Below are 20,447 nucleotides of genomic sequence, written 5' to 3'. Positions count from 1 at the left end.
GGGACTTTATCTTCACATTTGAAAAGCAAGTATCTGTCATCTGGCTCTCCCACATTTCCAAAGAAGGCTAATTTATTATATGCATATAACTTGGGGAGAAGTTAATAGAATCCATTAATTAAGGACTAGGCTCCAAATGTATAAAGAGTAAAATTAGTAAATAGAAATGGGCTTAGTGGGTAATGCTCCCTTCATCTTTTGCAACATGCCAGCATTTAAATTAGGCAGACTCCATTTGTAGAATCATAAACGCAGAGAAATGAAATGTACATAAGGTCACTGATTCCAAATCCTCCATACTCAAATTTAACCTGTTCGATTTTTATCTTGCTAAGCACATTATGCCGAAGCAGACAGCAATAATTAGCAAAGCTTACTACATCATAAGAACTCAGGTAACACAGAACGGGTTAAATTTGAGAAAAATAGCTGTGGGTCTACTAATCCGCGAGGATTAACAGATTTATTATGAAGTGGTCTCTAGTCCATGAAATCTTATGTCACAATAATTCTGTTAGCATGAAGCTGATAAACATACACATTGATTTTGCATGTGGGCTGTTCAACATGCTACAGAATAACAGAAAGCAAATACACCGTTTACAAAATTGAAACATAGGAGATTATTGTATTGAATTCATCCCGACAGTTTAATTGTAAAAAGAGATGTTATTGCATGCAGCTGTGGCCGGGTGAGTGCAACCTTTATGCAGGCTCAATCCCAGCCATGCTTATCTAGCAGCTTTTCAAAAATGGAAGCTTGCCATTTTGAAAAGCTGCTGGATAAGCGTGGCTGGGATCTGGGCTGTATACGGCTTGCACTTGACCAGCCGTGACTTGGTGCGATAACACCCACTTTTAAAATGAAATGCGACTTTATCCCATCAGCGATAAGTCATTTTAAATTCAATGCAATAATCTCTATAGTGTCATGTAGCAATATTATTTTTTGATTATAGCAAGTATGGATCAGTTTGGATGTTCCACTAGTCCAGTGGCTCTGAAATTTGTATTCCCAGATGTTCTTAAACTGTCAGAGGCTACAGTCAGCATGAGCAATGTTAATGGCTTTGGGGAACTAATGTGAAAGAACATCTGAGGAAGCAAGTATGGGAATATTTCGGTAAGCCATCACAAGCGTACTGATGACACCGTGCCCCATGTGTCTGGATGATCTCTCCCAGCAGCTTCATGTAAATGTTGAAAAGCATGGGGGACAGAATGGCGCCCTGAGGGATGCCAGATGTCAGCTCTCTCTTAGAAGAGCAGCTGTCCCCCAGCATCACCATCTGGAATCTGCCTGAGAGGTAGGAATGGAACCACTGGAGCGCAGTGCCCCCAATACCTAACTCCCTCAGGCGTTCCAGAAGGATACCATGGTCTATGGTATCGAATGCTGCTGAGATGTCCAAGAGCACCAGCAGGGTCACACTTCCTCTGTCGATGCCCAGTCGGAGATCATTGACTAAGGCGACCATGGCGGTCTCAACTCCGTATCCCACCCTGAAACCAGTTTGAAATGGGTCTAGATAATCAGCTTCATCCAAGACAGCTTGGAGCTGGAAGGCGACTGCCCTCTCGATCACCTTGCCCAAAAATGGTAAAAGAGAGACCGGCCTATAATTGTTTCTCACCAGGGGATCCAGGGAGGGTTTTTTCAAAAGTGGTCTAATGACTGCTTGCTTTAATTGTGATGGAAATCTTCCCTCCCTGTGGGATGCATTGATTATATAGATTGTAGTAATGTTTTTGTTGCATCCCCTCCCTGGGTGGTCAACCATGATGGGCAAGGATCGAGAAGGCACGCCGTCCTCCTGACACATCCAAGAATCTTGTCCACTTCATCAGTATTTACAAACTCAAAATGATCCAGTCTAACAAGGTCCACAGAGTCACTGGATATCTCTCTTCCCATCTCTGCTATAATGCTTGCATCCAGATCAGCCCTTATCCGAGAGATTTTATCCGCGAAAAAGTTATTAAAAGCATCACAGCAGGCTTTAGTTGGTTCAAATAATACGTTTAGGATGGGAGACGGTTGAGTTAGCTCTTTGACCACCCTAAACAGCTCTGGATTGGTGACTAGATAGCTATGTAAAGTATGTATTGGGTCTGTGTTCTCCACACGTTAGGGGAATAGTGCACTAGACCAATCCCCCTCTGTTATCACATCCACTTTCCTCATATGAAGGTGACGTGTCTGAAGAGAAGACCATGTTTTATCCATGGAGACTTCCTATCTGAGCTGTAACATAGAAAAATCAGTGTTCTGGCTCATGTGAAAATCCTCTTGCCAATACAGCAGGGTCTTTTTTATAGACACATTGTAAAGTGATAAAGGAGGTGGGCTAGTGTGCTCCTCTCCTTGTGTGTGTATTATGCACACTTATCAAATGCCTGAACAGGCATATAGAGATAGAGAGATTTAGAGAAATTTCACCTCTGTTTTGTGGGAAAATTTGTTAACCATCTCGGCAGCTAAATGTTAAGCATAGGTATGGGAAACAAATGAGTTTTATCAGGGTGGGAGTATTACTAATGAGTGTGCATAGGACTGCAGCCTTAAAATGTCCTTTACATTCTATTATTCTAAGGAACTGTCTGTAAGTAAGCAAGGCAAGCACTATCTGAAATGAATCAGTTATCTACAGGCTTCTCTTGAGGCTTGTGGATGTTTAAAAATGCATTGATCAGAAGTGAGTAAAAATAGCTGTGTAGGAGGGAAACATGTTGGAAATTTCTCTGTATGAGGAAAGCCGAAGAAAAATAGCTTGATTGACTGTGCACACAGGTGCATGGCACTTGTGTAGGCAACATGAGGAAATTCCTGGGGAAATTGGAAGCAGCTTTGAAGCCATTTCTGTCTTTGGAAAGAGGTTGGCAGTAATATCATTCCTTATTTACCTTTAGTTTAGGGGTCATGTAGACTTACAGTTTTTCATTTGAAGGACAAGAAGCTTTGGGGTAGTGTCCAATAATTTATTTCTCTCTCTCTTTGGCCTACCAGTGTAATGTGGTAGATATTGGCGGTTTACAGACCGCCAAATAGTACGTCATCAATACGTACTAGGGTTAGGAAGGGGCGGTGCTTCCGCACCCCCCTAACCCTAGTACGTATTGAATACGTACAAGATGGCGGCGCACTGTTCATACGGACGCTGCCATCTTTGCGTATCGGACGCTGAGCGTCCGTACGCGTCGCACCGGACGCTGAGCGTCCGTACGCGTCGCACCGCTTGTGACGTAGCGAGCGCGCCCCTGGCGCCTCGCTACGTCGCAAACGCGACTTAAAAAGAAGCTCCATTTTGGAGCTTCTTTTTCGGTCCGCGCGGGAGTCGGGCCGTGTGAAGGCTCCGGCTCCCCCGCGGACCTACTGGCGGCGGCGGCAGACCGCCGCAAAGCGGCGGTCTGTACCCCGCCATATTTTACATAATATATTACCTCCATTTTTCTTTTACTTTTCCCAGTCACACTAGTGGAATCATGAAAGACTAAGTGTATATCGCCCAGATACATCCATGTGGCTACGGCTGTGTATTTATATTCTAATTCATATAATAATCTAACTGTGCAGGTTGTTCAATTACAACTCTTAGCTGTAGTGCAAGAACATCTGCAGAACCGCAAACTCATGCATCCCTGATATGTATTCAAATGTATACCTAGATTCTATAATTTTAAAAGTTGCCCTCAGCATGATGATATTATGTATTTTGTAGAACATTTCATTAAAATCAGTGATGGAAAACATGTGGTCTTCCAGATGATGCTGGACTTTTCCAGAGCATATTTCACCATTGGTTTTCAGTCCAAGAACATCTGATGGGACACACAATCCCCATCCCTATTTTAAATGCACCAATCCTTTTGGTCAAGCATTAATGATATTAATGAGAATCTACTAGATTGTACCAGGTGCGTCCCCACCCCCAGCATCACCCTGTGTGTGTGTGTGTGTGTGTGTGTGTGTGTGTGTGTGAGAGCAGGGCTTCCAGGGGTCATGGGCAAAAGGCTATGTTCAATCCTTCTCCTTTGCAGCCACCCAGCCCAGGAGAGGAGGGGACAAGCCTGGCAGGTAAGTGGGAGTCTGAGAGGTGGTCCTGCTTGCCCCTCACTGGCCAAGGGAAGACTGGAGTAGTTAGCACCTCTCCCACCAGGCCTGAGAGAGGGAAAGACTCGGGCCCAAGCTGGGACCTGCAGGGAGAATCTGCCTCCCTCATAGTTAAGGTCCTGCAGGTGTTTCCTCCGGCAGGGACCCACCTGTGGGGGAGGAGAACTCCTCCAGCGGTGGCAGGGGAAAGATGTATGAAGGCTCACTTGCTCCAGATGACACCTTCCCTCTGCTGAAGGGCCATCCAAGCAAATAGCAGAGATAAGGGCTGCAGTGTCTGGCAGAAGTCCCAGTTGTTCAGGAAGGGCCCTTGACAGCAGCAGAGGAGGATTATTCAGGTGAGTGGACCGTCAGAATGACATCACAGCTGCCTCCCCCCTCCCCCCGGCCACTTCTCTGAGCCAGAACCGGAGCTGGGTGGGGGCAAGGAAGGGTAGCTTCCCCTACAAAAGGATGGCCCAATTGGGTGTCACCCCTCTTCTTGGGTGTCCCTGATGCAGGTCACACCACTATCCCCCCGGTAACGCCACTGGATTCCACATATATACAAGACTGACCAAGAAGTTCACTTTCATTTTAAGGGGATGGCCCCTTGAGGACTGTGAAAATTATACAGTACCACTGTTATTGGGATCTATATAGCCTGTGCTTTGAAGAATGTTTGGAAACATAACTTGGATAAATGTATGTGCTATGATGTGTTATTTTGTTTTACACACACACACGCACGCACACGCACAGCTATGACAATGTAATTACAAATAGGTCTGTAAACCTTTGTAAGATTTATCTGTGCTGTCTGGGTTACATGCTCAGCTGACTCTCAACTGACCTGCAGGTTTTCAAGTCTGTGCAACTGACACCTGCAACTGCAGCTTATAGGTAACTTAATTTGGTACTGCGTTCCCTTTCCACAATAAAAACATCAACTGAATGGGTGTTGCAGTATCTCAAAAGAAAATAATAGCACTAAACAAATGAAGCATATGATCCACTTTCAACAAAAGAAATATGTAAGCAGCACACAAATATTTCAATTTTTTAAATTCCTAAAATAGAAATTTTGGCTAGTGCTGTCTCCAGCCTTAAATTAGCAATCCCACTCACTTCATCATGCTTTCCTGTATTTGTGTTTATCAGAGAACTATGTACTATGGTGCCAAGAACACTCACAGCTTCTGCTCCATAAAGCATTCCCCCCCTCCAACCCTTGTCAGCACTTCAATGTCTAGTGCACCTGGTTGCTCTGTTTTCCAGCCCCTACTGTGCGTTTACACTTAGGACCTTTGTTCCATTTTTATATCTGTCACTTGTCTCTCTGGAAACTGCTGAACCTGATCTTATGTGGATGCTGTCAGCCAGCAAGCCTCCTCAGTCCATGGCATGGGCCAGTTAGTAACTGATTGGTCACCCCAGACGGCCCAAATCCCAAATCGCCTTTACAGAACAGCATGGCCCTAGAAATCAGCAGAGCTTAGAAATGTGACAGGCAGCACCATAATGGCAGTGGCTCTGGATAGAAGTCTGAGCAATCATCTAGGATTTATATTCTGATACCAGAGTGTGGAAAAGAACTTGAGTCTTGTTCCCTGTTGTCATTTTAAGTGTCCAAGCTGATTCTGGCATAGAAGCAAAGCTAGCAAGGATTTTTTTTAAAATAGTGTGCTAGATTTTTTTTAAATACCTTTTTTTTGGCCTTCTCAATTCCCTCATAAAATATCTGTGCTATAATTAAATAAGCTTGGAAACAACTAATCTTGGCATCCACAATGAGATTTTATCAACAAAATATTAGAATGAATGTGCAGCAGACTTTGTGTGTGTCTCCAAGGGAGGGATGGGCAACTGCCTGAGAGTTGGGGGTTACAGGGCCCCCAGGGGTTTCAGAGGGCTGCAACATACTGCATACCTGCTGCCCCTCTGCAAAAATACTAATTTTTTAATCCCAAATGTCCCATATCCCAAATGTCTCATAGGGGATGTATTTCTTCCAGTTTTTCCCCCTCCCCAGAATATTTTTGGTTCTAGAGAGGCCTCTCCCCCCTTTTTTGTAACAGGAAGTGGCTTGGCAGTAACTTGTGGTTCACTCCATCTTTTAATAGAAGGCCTGTCATGGGTCTAAAACTTCTCATGGGGCCTAAAAACATCATGAAATTGCTCCCCACCACCTAGAGGGCACTTTGGGCCAGTTTTTTCATCCCTGGGGAATCTGGAGGCCTCAAAAATAGTTTTGGGGGGTTACACACAGACCAGGCGCCATACTTTGGTCATTGCTGATCCAAGAGATGTTTTTCTCTGTGTGACTTTTGTAATATTCTGCATCTTGATGGCATTAACTTGCCCGTTACAGTTTGTGTGGAAACACAGCAGGTTCGTGCCTTTGTACACATCACGCACTTGTGCTCAATCACAGTTATGCTAGCAGCCTTGCTTACCCCCCCCCCCCCAAATTGTTTCCTATAGGCAGATGTCCCATTATGGAGAAGGAAAAAATGATCTCTCTAGTCTATGGATAACAGTTGAGTTTTAAAAAACACACATAAATGTTGCTTGCAGAAATATTTTCTGGGATGTTACTTGGCTTTCCCTCAGCAACAGATTTTGAGTGGTGTGCTTGGATGCTTAGCACTCTTTGTTGATGGCCAGCCTTTGTTCCTACCTCCTGTTCTTTGGCTCTTATCCCTGGCTCTCCTTCTCCCTGGGTTTTGCTTTCACGTTTTCATGTAGTACCTTGAACTTCAACTTCTGCTGGCAATGCTGTGGGCCACAGTGTATGTCTCTGCACCTGCTCTTTTAGCTACATCTTGGAATGATGCTTAGTATTTCTTCTAAGTGCTCGAAGACAATAGCTTGGCTAATATTACTGCCTGCACCCCTCCGTATTATAGAGACGGGACTAGGAATGAATGATGTTAATAACTTGCATTCGGCCCCAGTAAGTGGCCTCCACCAACTCCTCCTCCTCCTCTTCTGATTTGCCACTGTGTTCCTCTAAGGCTGAAAGAATGTGACTTTCCCAAGCTTACCCAGGGGGTTTCTATTTCTGAGCGGGACCTCGGACCTTGGTCTCCAGACACCTAGCCCAGCACTCATGCTGATTCCCTATTCATTATATGCCACCTTTTCTGCAGCCTTGGGCCACTTGGACTACTGTGTGCATATTTTAAGTGGGGATATTGCTGCAGTTTTCTGAAGCTTTAAATATCTTGCAATTACTATAACAGGAAGCTCACCCAATGGCTATAAGAGTTTTAGCTTAGGAAGAACTGAATGAAATTTGCAGGCATACTTGACCTTTGGAGAGAATGAAATCTGCCACATTTTAATCAGAGGTTTTTCACCTAGACACCTTTTAAAGCTGGAGGTTTTTTTTAAAAAAGGTAGATGTATGTACTGTACATTTAAATGCCACAGTGGTACATTGGTTTTAGCATTGGACAATGACTCTGGGGACCACAGTTTGATTCTTCTCTGGACCAGGAAACCCACTGGATAGCCCGAAAAACCCACAAAAAACTATGGATGCCGGCCATGAAAGCCTTTGACTTCCCAATGGATGACCTTGTGTGAATCATATACTCTCAGCCCCAGAAAATCCCACCATAGGTTTGCTGTAGGCTTGCCATATCCTGGAAATGACTTGAAGGCATGCAACAGCAACAGATATATGTACCTAAATGGATAACCCTTTACTGAGAAAATATATAAAAGAAAATATATGAAAATATAGAGCATGAGAGAGCTTTTAAGAAAAAGTCTGATCTGTTTTCTCCAATGTGATTTTAAATGGGATTTGCCATACTCTTTGTTGTGTTGCCTCACTGCTGTTCTGTGTAAGTGGTCACCTGCAACACAAGTAGACATAAAGTGCTGAGAGCTTGTGTACACACAATGGAACCCTGTTTGTTTGTGTAATTTATATCTTGCTCTTTTCTTTATGTGGGGACCAAGCCAGACCACAACAGAGATTAAAACAAAATATGGCTAAAACTCAGACATGATATTTTTAAAAAAATAAAAATATAAAAACAATTGATTAAAACTGAATAAATAATTAAAATTGAAAATATATAAAATATATAAAAGAAAAGAAAATTATTGCATTAAAACAACAGTAATTTAATCTAAAAACATTTAAAATGTAATGAAAACTCTGCAAAACACCTCCTCCCATTAATAGACATGTCTTCAGGAACAGACATGTCTTCAGGAACCAGTTATAGCCAGGTAGTTAATAAGCCTACCCCAAATATCTCCATAACTGTGGCAGTCTAATAGATTTTCATGAATTTAGCCTCTGAAAACACTTTGTAAGTCATTCCATCTGAATGAACACAGAAAGGTCCTGAATTTGAAAACCCATTACAGAAAACCCCTGGGTTGTGTGTGTGAATGGGGAGTGGGGGAGTAGAGGGTAAGGTGGCCATGCCTGTTTCCATTGTGGGTTTCTAGAAGAAACTCAACTCTTTTCACTTCTACTCTGAATGCATATGTACAACAATGGCTGCTGACACACTGCAGAAATAAAGCAGTTTGATATCACTTTAACTTCCATGACTCAGTGCTATGGAATTCTGGGATTTGTAGTTTGGTGCAGCCCCAGAATGCTCTGGCTAGGAAGACTAGGTATTTCACAAAATTACAGATCCCAGGATTCCATAGCACAGTGCTTCTCAATTATTTTCTGTCATGCCCCCCGCTAGGAAGAACAAAACATTTCGCGCCCCCCGCACAACTGTAAATAGTATCATTTGTCTATAAAATTGTTATAAGTACACCTCTGCATAACAGAGCTTCGCGCCCCCCTTTACGGAGTCTCGCGCCCCCCCTGGGGGGCCCGCCCCACTATTTGAGAAACGCTGCCATAGCATAGAGCCATTAAAGTGGTATTAAACTGCTTTATTTCTCCTGTGTGGTGACAGCCCACATGGAAGTATAGCAGCAAGGTATATTTTACTGCAGTAAGAACAGATAGATGAAAAATGGATAAATTATTTTGGTAGACTGTCCTTTTCAATTTCAGAATTAAAGTTTGGATTTGTCTGATTGACTCAAAGCCCAGCTCTACTAGATAGTTAACATAAGCAGGCCAAAAGCTTTCACTTTTATGCTTCTCTCCCCCTCCCCCCCTTTTTTTTTTTTGGTGTCTTCCCTTTGCATTAATGCTGCAGAGTTTTTGACTGTGATATGAAATTCCTTTCAGACAGTTTATTGGAAACTGAGGAGACTGTAAGTCTCTTTTGTTGTTAGGGCAAGCAGCCAGAGCCAGACATTCAGTCACTGACAGGTTCTGAGGGAATAGATATGCTAATTTCACAAGCTTCTTCCTGGATTGACAGTGGAGTCCCATGCTCACACCCACTACATGGGTGTCATGAATATCTGGCCAGAAAGATCAGTGACAGTGCTCAGTGACTGCATTTTTCACTGCTTTCACTGGTGCATGAAAGCTTACTTGTCTTATAAAGATTTTGAGAATGCCTTTTTAGGCATTCGTAAATATTATCTGTGGATCTATTTTCGGCAGCTTGATCACTTCACTCACAGCCTCCTCCATGGAGCAGGAAGGTCTTAAAGGAAACTGTGAGCACGTTCAACTGAACACTGTCACAGTCCTCCCTGCAATCAGGAACCCTAATTGCACAGTTTCAGACTGAAGGGAGAACTGTAACTGAAGCTAGATGATCATGATTACAGTCTAACTTCAGACCTTCCCACTCTATGTAAGAAGTTCAGTGGTGGAGGCCACTTTTCCACAGATGTAGCTTAAGAATTTTTGAAAAGGGCTGAGAAAAGTTAGCAGTATGCTTTCTATACTTTCCAGTGAGCCGTTGCTGTTTGTCCAAAGCTTCCTTCCACCAGCATACCCATTATTAAGTCGCCACATGTGGTTCAAGTCCTTCAGACATGAGGATGTATGGCATGAGGACTTATGACAACCTGCCTGTCTGGACTGGATGGTGTGTCATGATGGGCATGAGTAGATGAGAGGCAGTTATTTAGAGCCATTTGTTGCTTAGAGCCTGGGAGGATGGCTTATGTGTTCTAGATTCTTGTCCTCCCTGGCTTATTTAAAAAGCTAAATGGGGATTGGCTGAGTTGGTACAGGAAGTGGTTAATGCCTCACAAAAGGCAGAATTCCAGCTTCCCTGAAAGAGGCTATTATAAAACCTTTATTAAGAAGCTCTCCTTGGATTACAACCATTCTGGCTAATTATCAGCCAGTCTCTAACATTACATTTTTAGGCAAGGTTCTGGAATATAAGATGGCCTCCCAGGTCCAGGGGTTTCTGGATGAAACAGAATAGATCCATTTCAATCTGGTTTCAGAACCGTTATGGGACACAGATGGCTTTGCTTGCCTTGGTGAATGATGTATATTCGGAGCTAGACAGGGGGAGTGTGTCCCTTTTGGTTCTGCTGTACTTCTCAAGACACTTTTGATACCATTGACCATGGTATCCTTCTGGGTCACCTTGCTGGGATGAGAGTTGGGGGCACCATTTTACACTGGTTTCATTTTTTTCCTGGAGGACAAACCCAGAAGGTGATACTGGGAGACTCATGTTCAAACCATTAGCTGTTGGCCTGTGGGGGCCTTCTCGGTCATAATAAGCACTTTGAATTGTGCCTGGAAACAGACCAGCAGCCAGGGGAGCTGTTGCAACAAGGGAGTTGTGTGCTCCCTGTAGCCAGCAACCATTAGTAATTTGGCTACAGCTCTTTGGATTAATTGAAGCTTCCAACGGCACCATATAGAGTGCATAACAGTAATCAAACCAGGATTTAACAAAGACATGTGTCACTGTGGCCAGATCACTACTTTGGGAATAGATCCCCCCCTTGATCCCAGATGCTGCTTACTGATAAGTGGGTTTGGGATAACTTTTATGGTTATCTGTACTATGTTACACCTAAACAAGGGACTATGGAGGGTTTGTGAATATGCAACAGTGATGAATGTGAAACTGTAGGTTATATCTTCATAACTGCCCAATAGGATTCAGGCAAGTATCAACAAGAAAAATTAATAAAAAAACAACAGAGAAAGGAAAATATGCTTAACATATTTTGAAAGTGCATTTACTGACTGACTACTTCAGACCACCAATTAATATGATGACTCACACTTTAAATACCTCTACTACAGTCACCCCTCCTTTTTTGTGGACGATCCGTTCCAGACCTCCTCATGAAAAAAGAGGAGTTTATCACACGGGAGGAATTTTTCTTAATTTCAAATGAAAAGAAAGTGGGGCCATAATGCATTCACGTGAATTCACTACTTCAGCGAATTTATGTGAATTTGAATTGCGTTCGAATTGACTTCCCATTGCCTGAAAATAGCTTGCCATTGCCCGAAATTGTGTGTGATCACCTCTCACGCAATAATGTGAAACCCCATGATTGCGTTCGGACTGACTTCCCATTGCCCGAAATTGCGTGTGGTAGTCTATCACACAATAACGTGAAACCCCATGATTGTGTTCAGATTGCCATTGGATTATAGTTCCAATTTCCCTTGTCTGATAATGTCCAGAGTTTTCCTTATATTCAAGTTCCATTGGCTTGAATATAGGCACGGGCGAGAGCCCCATTCTTTCCCCCTCCATTTGTCCCTTGTGTATAAGCGAGGGATGTGAGTCTAAAGACCGCGAGAATGGAGGGAGGACTGTATATAAGCTGGGATGATTTCTAAATTTCAATGTATTTAAATAAAAACAATTTTGACTTCCCTTCTCTGTCCCTTTCTTCATCTCTTCTGGCAGCCACCTCAATCACTGCAACAAACCAGAGATTCCCTTACCCGCCTCAGTTGGTTAGCTTACCTGCCACTTCTGGGTGGTGTCTCTTCTCCTCCTTGACAGAGTCTCTCTGTCTCTCTTTGAGAGATCCACCAGGATGGCCTCTGTCTCTCTTTTGATGGAGTCAGTGAGACAATGATGAGGAAGTGGCATCTTTGGGCAGGAGGCAAAGCTGCGGCACTACATTTTAAAAATCCCCAGAAATTTAAAAAAATCTGTGTGTACAGAGATATTAGTGCAAACATGGAAACCCACTGAGTGTCCTTGGGCGAGTCACACACTTTCAGCCTTATAAAATCCTGCGATAGGTTGCCATAAGTTGCAAATTACTTGAAGGCACAGAACAGCAAAGACAAGAACAACACGGTAACACTAAAGGTGGGGAGCACTTCTAAGCTCCAGCCTTCCTCTTTTCTGTCACCTTTTCCCACAACACATTGGGGTTCTGCTGGTCATGGCCTCCTATCTTCATGATGGAAATTTCTCATATTCATGAGAGTATTGCTGTGATAACATTGTATCGTGTATTACTGACACAGGATTTAAAAACATACAAACAAATGATTTGATCTGGTCATGCAGGTATAATTTGGGAATTGAATTGCTCTGTCATTTATCTTGCAAAAATATAATTAAAAAGTGCTATGCTAATAGAATACTAGAGATGGAAGAGACCACAAGGGGCATCCAGTCCAACCCTCCTGCCATGCAGGAACTCCCAATCAAAGCAAACCCAACAGATGACCACCCAGCCTCTGTTTAAAGACCTCCAAGGAGGGAGACTCCACTCTCCAAGGAAGTGTGTTCCACTGTCGAACAGCCCTTACTGTCAGGAAGTTCCTCCTAATGTTGAGGTGGAATCTCTTTTCCTGTAACTTGCATCCATTGTTCCAGGCCCTGTTCTCTGGAGCAGCAGAAAACAAGTTTGCTCCCTCTTCAATATGACATCCCTTCAAATATTTAAACAGGGCTATCATATCACCTCTTAACCTTGTCTTCTCCATATAAAAGGCTAGCATGGTGCAGTGGTATGAGTCTGGAGATCAGGGTTCTGTTCCCTGCTCAGCCATGGAGACCCACTGCGTGATTTTGTTCAAGTCACACACTCTCAGGCCTAGAAAACTCTGTGTCTTAGGATTGCCATAAGTTGGAAATCACACCAAGGCACACAACAACAACAACAACAAATGCTCATATAGCTATATCTTTAGCTATAATCTGATAGGTTCCTTTTTTCTTATATTTTCAAATAAAGTTTTAACTAACAACTCTGTACAGATAACAGGATTATAGAGGTGATAAAGTTGTTTTGGGGCATGAAAAATGGCATCTTCATCAAAAAATGATAAAGGATCTAATTCTCAGGTATCAGCAGATCTCTCTAACATGTGCCTCGAAAAATTAGGTACATCCTGATTAATTCCATTTTACTGACTTCAGTATGGGGTTAACAAACCATGAACCATAGCTAAGGTGTCAGTAACACAATGTATTCACTGATAGGTGAATTGGTGAAATTGAAGAAATCCAATTTTGGAACAGAGAATCAGCATAAATGTATGGGTGGGCATCCCAACACAATGGTCTGAATTCTGTTAAGTGCCCCTGGTGCATGCAGTTAAACTTTTTCAGCACTGCAGGGGTTAGTATTCTCATCCTCTCCCCACAGCACTCAGCTCCTCTCCATTGTAAAGTCACTGCAGCTGGCTATTCCATGCTTTGCAGCAAACACACAGCATCAGGGAGACATTGGGCCACCCCACCTTAGCCAGGCACACACTGGTGACATCAGCTCTGAGATTCTCCAGGTTTATTAGCATTACTCACCATGAAACATGGAATGGCTGCATGGGGTGGCTTCAGAGACTTTTCAATGAATTGAGGGAAAGGCATGTGGCTTAGTGTAGTGCAGGGGTAGGCAACCTTTTTGAGCCGGGGGCCGGGTTGCTGTCCCTCAGACAACTGGGGGGCTGAACTCAAAATGGAGCCCAGAGCGGCGCGGAAGCTGCAACGGGGGTAGGGTCGCCATAAGTCAGGACATCCAAACCGGGACAATTGTAGGACAACATTTTCAAATGTAGGACACTTATTTTTACATGGAGGAACCCCCCCCGCTCCTTCCCAGCCTCTGTGAAGGCCGAGGCCCCCTCAGGGGCCGGGAAGGAGCCCGTGGGGCCGCCCGTGTGGGCACCCTCCTCCTCCTTCCCGGCCTCTGAGGAGACCGAGGCCGGGAAGGAGCCTGCAGGGCGTGCGCGATCGCGAGTGGCCTCCTTCTCCTTCCTGGCCTCTGTGGAGGCCAAGGCCGCCTCAGAGGCCGGGAAGGAGGGAGGAGGCCACGGGGAGGTGGGGAGAGTGATGCAGCCGCGCGCAGGGGGCACTGCCTCCACCCCGCCTCCTCCGCCCCAGGCCTCGCTGCCCTCCTCTTCCTCCGCACGGCCATGTGCGGTGGAGGAGGAGGAGGGCAGCAAGGCCCCGCGGGGTGTGGGGCAGCAGTCGGTGGCAGGACCAGGCTGGGGCCGGTCCCAAGGCCTCGCCGGGCTGGATCCGGCCCGCGGGCCGTAGGTTGCCGACTCCTGGTGTAGTGAATACGGATATTTACGCTATGCTGAGTGGAAATTGAATTGAAGCCAATATATGCACCCGAGGAATAGTGTAGATGCTTTTGCTAGAATTAACCAAGAGCCCTTTCATACTGCACAAATATAGCACTATGGCCCCATACAGACAGGCCAAAATAAAACTGCTTCGGGTCACTTTGGAGATACGCTGTTTAAATGATGCATGCATACTATGAGTCCGGAAGCTGCGCCAAAGCCACGATCCATTCCTAAGGACTAGAGCACAGCTTTGGCACAGCTTCCAGACTCTTAGTACACATACATCATTTAAACAGCATACCTCCAAAGTAACCCAAAGCAGCTTTATTTTGACCTGTCTGTATGGGGCCTATGATTCTTTCTCAACTGCCACTCTTCCATCCTATAGAATCTTTGGATTTGCAGTTTAGGGACAGGTGATTAGAATTCTGAAGCAGAGAGCTGTGGTTCCAGATTACAAATTCCAGGATTCCATAGATTGTAGCCATGGCAGTTAAAGTGAGATCATAGTGCTGTAGTTGTGTAGTGTGGAAGGGACCACACCCTTGTCCACAGACATTCTTTCCCAGGTCTGGTTCAGCTATAGGACTTGCTTACAACTTTCTATCACAGGAAAAAAACCACATTGGAGGAGAGAACCTGTCTTCCACACAGGTGTGGGAAAATGTGTTTTAATACAGCTGTTATCCTACTAATCGTAGTTGTGTTGACAGTAGTAGTAAAAAACAGGCACATTTCTTGCCATACAATAACTTTCTGTTTTTTTTGGTAGTTTGGGGGATTTCATCTGAGATTCTGTATTGGAGATTGACCATTCGTGGAACATATTATGCTGTCCCTGCATTTTCCAAGTTGTAAATGTCAACTTAATGGCAGAGAAAGAAGCCTGAATATTGCTTGCTGGGATCAATGGGCATCTGACTTTCCCTGCCTTGAAATGCTGTTGAGCTTACAGTCTCTCATAGTTTGTTAGATTCTGTGAAAATTTCTCCCATGTTAGATCTGCATAGAACCAACCTGCTAAACCATAAGCTTGGGTCCTTCTGTTTTTTAGACACACTGTGTAGTGCAACTCTTCCTGTTTAGAGACATGAAGCATTGTACATGACATGAGAAGTGTTCATATGTGCCTTAAAACATTGTTATTGCTATTTTTAAAATATATATCGCTGCCTAAAGTTTAGAAGAGAAACAGAGGCCTAAATTTAGCAGATGCCTGCTTCTGTGACAGAAACTAAGGGATTTTCCAGCTCTGAAGCAGCTCCTAAGGGTTCAGGGGCAGTGCAGGAGAGAGAATCCCACCCCCAATTCTTATTCTACTGACAGAAATATTTCCATCTGAAGAACAGCATGGATGGATCCTGCCAGAAATCTTAATGCTTCAGGAGCCAAATTAGAATTTCATTGCCGTTTAAAAAAATAGACTAATAATTTAATGCTTTTTCCTAAGAATAGCATCATTAAAAAAAAGCCCCTACAAGACTAGCATCTCCAACAAAATCTCTAATTGTGTATGAAATGTACCCATTGGCCCGCCCTTCTCCTGCTAACATCTGTTGTGTCGCCCATCTAGAGCAGAGCCGCAGGTATGATTTTAGTTCAACAAGCATCTTAATTTCCCTTGTGATAAGCAAATTAATTTTGTTGCAACTCTTTAATGCTTATTTTTATAGAGAGATGAAATGTTGCTGAACCTGTTCTCGAGGCAAAATAGGGTCCAAGCCAAGTGATTAATGTGGCACAGAGATCAGTCCCAGCTTGGCAGTTTCTCATTGGCCTGCCTTTTCGATGACCTTCTGTTCTACTACATGTGTATGAGTTCTTTTTTTAAAAAAATATCAATATAAAAATGCTAGCCAAGGGAAACAGCAGCTGCTCACTCTCAGAACCTCAGTGTCCTGTCCAGCTCATCGACATGAGCCATAAAGTGAAGGTGAATGGTCCTGCAATGTTAGGACAAAAATAAGCCACAATATGGCTAATGAACCCCTTTGTAGGAGGTGTGGGAGAGATTATGGCAGAGAATAACTCATAAGCATCCCCCTTTCTGAGATACATTGATTCCCAACATATTTACAGACCGCTAGAGACAATAAATAAAGTGGACTTGTATACATCAGTTCCCCATGTATCACTAGTAGATTTGTGAATGCTACCTTGTCCTAGGTCCCTGAATAGTTAAGATGGTGTTGCATTTAAGCACCAACCTGGTTGCCACTGGAAACTAGGAAATACCTGTAGGTGTGTGAAAAGTTAGCTGAAAGAGAATTAGAGTACTTTGGCCCTTCTCTGCCTCTGCTGTATAAACCAAGCAGGAGGGAAACAGTACTCTGTGTCCAAGATTTTATTGATGTGAACCACTTTGGAAGACAATTATTGTCTGACAACCAGGATAAAAATACATCAATTAATTAATAAATATTATGTTCCAGTCTTCCTTTAACAGCTCTTAATAAATTTGTAATTTTCTTGAAGTTATTTATGAGCCTAGGTTAAGGCAGTGCTTGCCAAACAGGGAATAGGTGAAGCGCACCATGTTTCACTATGTATGGGGGGAGTGGTTCAGTCGTATTACATAAAATATTGCTCTTTGGAGCTTCTAAGAGTAAAAACCCTACCTGTAGTTCAGGGGTGAGAGCCAGCATGTTGTATTGGTTGAGTATTGAACTATGACTCTGAAGGTCAGGGTTTGAAATCCTGCTTGGCCATGGAAATCCACTTGGTGACCATGGGCAAATCATACTCTCTCAACCTCAGAAGAAGGCAAAGGCAAACCCTCTCTTGCCAAAAAAAACCTCCATTTGGGTTGCCATAAACTGGGAATAACTTCAAGGCATACAACAACAACAACAAGTCCAGGGGTGGAGTGTGTGAGCCTCCAGATGTGATTGCAGTTACCCAGCGGCTCCAGCCAGGATAGCCAGTGCTGAGGAGTGTTATGACATAGTCCAACAAAATTTGCCCAGTTGAATGTATCATCCTCTGCACCTTTGAAGTGGAGATATTATAGAGTTATATATGAGGAGCCCACATGCCTTTGATAGAATGAAATTAGAAATTGTTGGGCATGTTTTGTTACATTGGTTTTTTCTTGTGATATTCACAGGGATTTTGCCATGCTTGTTCTCCCCAAAATCCCTGATTGTTCAATTGAATTTTCTCTTTCCTCCCCTTTTCTCTGTCCAGGATGCCTAAATTACAGATATAGTGGACAGATTCTGTGCAGACCAAATTTCTTGACATAGTTCCTTTATGAATGGATAACTAAGTAGATTCTATGGATCATGATAATCATAGTATTATTATACTGTATTGTAGACTTAATGTACTGTATTGTATACTGACTTTAAATATGTAATGTTTTACTCATTTAAATGTTCAACATTTTACTTATTTATACTTACTTTACATAAATAATATTTTACTTATTTAAATGAGTTACTGAAATGCTGAATGTACACAAAGCCAATACAATGAATTATGGAGGGATGCTGTGGGCAGCCTTTTTTTAAAAAAAATCACTGGCACTTTGAACTTGGAGCAGCCATTCATGGGTTAACCCACATATGGTAGCAAACTAGTTTGCCCTTGAATATGATTTGCATTCCTGTTTAAGGCTTAGTCTCCCATAATTTTTATGTTTGTCCAAAGAGCATAGAAGAAAAAGAAGGGAGGGTATTGTATCATTTAAATTCATGGTTAACCACCTTCATTGCAGTCAAATGTTCTTAGAAGTAGTTCATATAAGTGTATGCTCCCATAAGATGTCCTCCATGAGTGTTCAAGAATGTTTAAGAGTCCCAGTGGGCTCACCACCCTTATCACAGCATTGAAGTGCCAACTGTAAGGATGAATACTTCCTCCACATGGGGAACAACAATTGTCTGCTATTCTACAAAATCATAGCTGCTTTGTTTACCCACAATTGATGATTAAATTTGAATTGTTGTGTGTCTGCTTGGCAGATGGAAGCACATGTAGTTCCAACTGATCTTTCCAAACAATTGGAAGTAAAGCCGAAGGCCTTCATGGCTGGTATCCATAGTTTTTTGTGGGTTTTTCGGGCTATGTGGCCATGTTCTAGAAAAGTTTCTTCCTGACGTTTTGCCAGCATCTGTGGCTGGCATCTTCAGAGAACGCCAGCCACAGATGCTGGCAAAACATCAGGAAGAAATTCTTCTAGAACATGGCCACATAGCCCGAAAAACCCACAAAAAACAATTGGAAGTAAATTGCAAGCTCAAAGGCACCATCACCCCTGCCATAGATGGTCATGTCCAGCTGGCCCTCTGTATCCACGGATTCTTTATCCTATCCACGGATTCAACCACCCACAGCTTGAAAATACATAAAAACCATATAAATTCCAAAAAGCTTTATTTTGCTATTTTTTAAAAAAATACGGGACACCATTTTATTATGCCACTGTATTTAATGAGACTTCATCATCCTTGGATTTTGGTATTTACCAAGGGTTCCTGGAACCAAACCCCAGTAGATATCAAGAGCTCACTGCATGTATAATTATATATGTTAATATAATATTTTAATCCTATACTTTCTCTAGCTGTATGAGCTGACTCTAAGAAGATTAAAAAATAGTACAAGGACACCTGTCAATACAATGATTGTGATTGCAATTCTATATTGTGGTCTATGTTGTGTTTACATATAATTAGCCCTGTAGTAGGGGTGTTAAGGAATCCTCTTACAGTTTTTCTACAGGGGCCAAATAACTATCTCGCCTCATATTCCCAGTGGGCTAACCAGATGATATATAGGATGATCTGGACTGAATGTGGGCTTTCCTAGCATCTCAAGGCTTTAATCTGAGAGAAGTATGGATTTACTCTGAATCTGAGCAGAAAATCTGGATGTGTGTGTGTATGTGGACTGTGCCAAGAACAGCAAGAGTTTTTTGGTGGTTGGGACTGGTTTGGCCCAGCAAGCTTGATGTACTACCATGGTTTTCTAGTTCAGGCTATGTGCAGCCATGACATCAGTGATGAAGGGTTAGACTGGGCTACACCCTCCAAGTGTTGCATTTGTTTGTTCTGTTTTTACTCTTGCTTCCTCACGATTCTCCCCATTAACTTGCTCATACAGAGATCTCACATACTCCCTCCCCATCATGCCTCCATGCATACATTGCAGATCTCCACAAGAGCAAGCAAGAGGATGATCAGGGGAAGGATCAGAGAGGGGAAGAATAAAAACAAAGATGACACAACATTGAGTGGAGGAGGATAGTAAAAACAATGCAACACTCTGGTGGGGGGGGGGAAGGAAGAGGAAGGGGATAGCTCTATGTAACCTCTCATTGTTGATCTCATGACTGGATATTTTCATATGTAAAATATAAAAAATGCAATTTTTTTCTTTCTCCATCATGTGCGTGCATGCATGTATGTGTACATTTAAAATTTATCCACTCACTCAATGGGGCAGCAAAAGAGGAAAGGAGATTGGATGGGGAGGCATCCAATCAGAGTGGATCCAATAGACTGACAGGCAAACAATAAGGGCTATTGGCTGATAGGTGAATGCATGCTAGGAAGGGGAAAAGATGCAAGTTCACCAGAGGGACGTGTGTGCTGGTGTAATCTTGTTGTGTCTGTATGTGGCTTGATTGCTTTGAGCTCACTGCAGATCTGAAAAATTCAAGATGAAGCCAATTTTTTTTCATCAGTATAGGCACATCGGTGAAGTGTGACATTGCATATCAAGGCACCAGCAAGATTTCCTGATAAGCATCAGGCTTTACTAATGTGCACTCACACTCCCTACCTGGTATCTTAATGCACAGTGGTCCCACATTGGTCCTGTTAAGCACTGGTCTTGTTCCTTCACTGGCTCCCCTACATAGTACTGTCAATGAAGCCTGTTGTTGAATACGGGCATTGCAAAGCTGCTCAATTCTGTTTCTCACATATG

General features: G+C 43.1%; 1 protein-coding gene across 1 annotated transcript in view; it reads left to right on the top strand.

The window, feature by feature from the left end:
• Positions 1–20,447, top strand: part of SORCS3 (sortilin related VPS10 domain containing receptor 3) — a 652,615-nt gene that overhangs the window by 57,084 nt on the left and 575,084 nt on the right. The window lies entirely within an intron of this gene.

Source organism: Sceloporus undulatus, chromosome 3 (assembly GCF_019175285.1).
Source record: "Sceloporus undulatus isolate JIND9_A2432 ecotype Alabama chromosome 3, SceUnd_v1.1, whole genome shotgun sequence".
NCBI classification, from domain to species: Eukaryota; Metazoa; Chordata; class Lepidosauria; order Squamata; family Phrynosomatidae; genus Sceloporus; species Sceloporus undulatus.
Note: the sequence above shows the minus strand (reverse complement) of the source record. Positions and strands in the feature narration are given on the sequence as shown.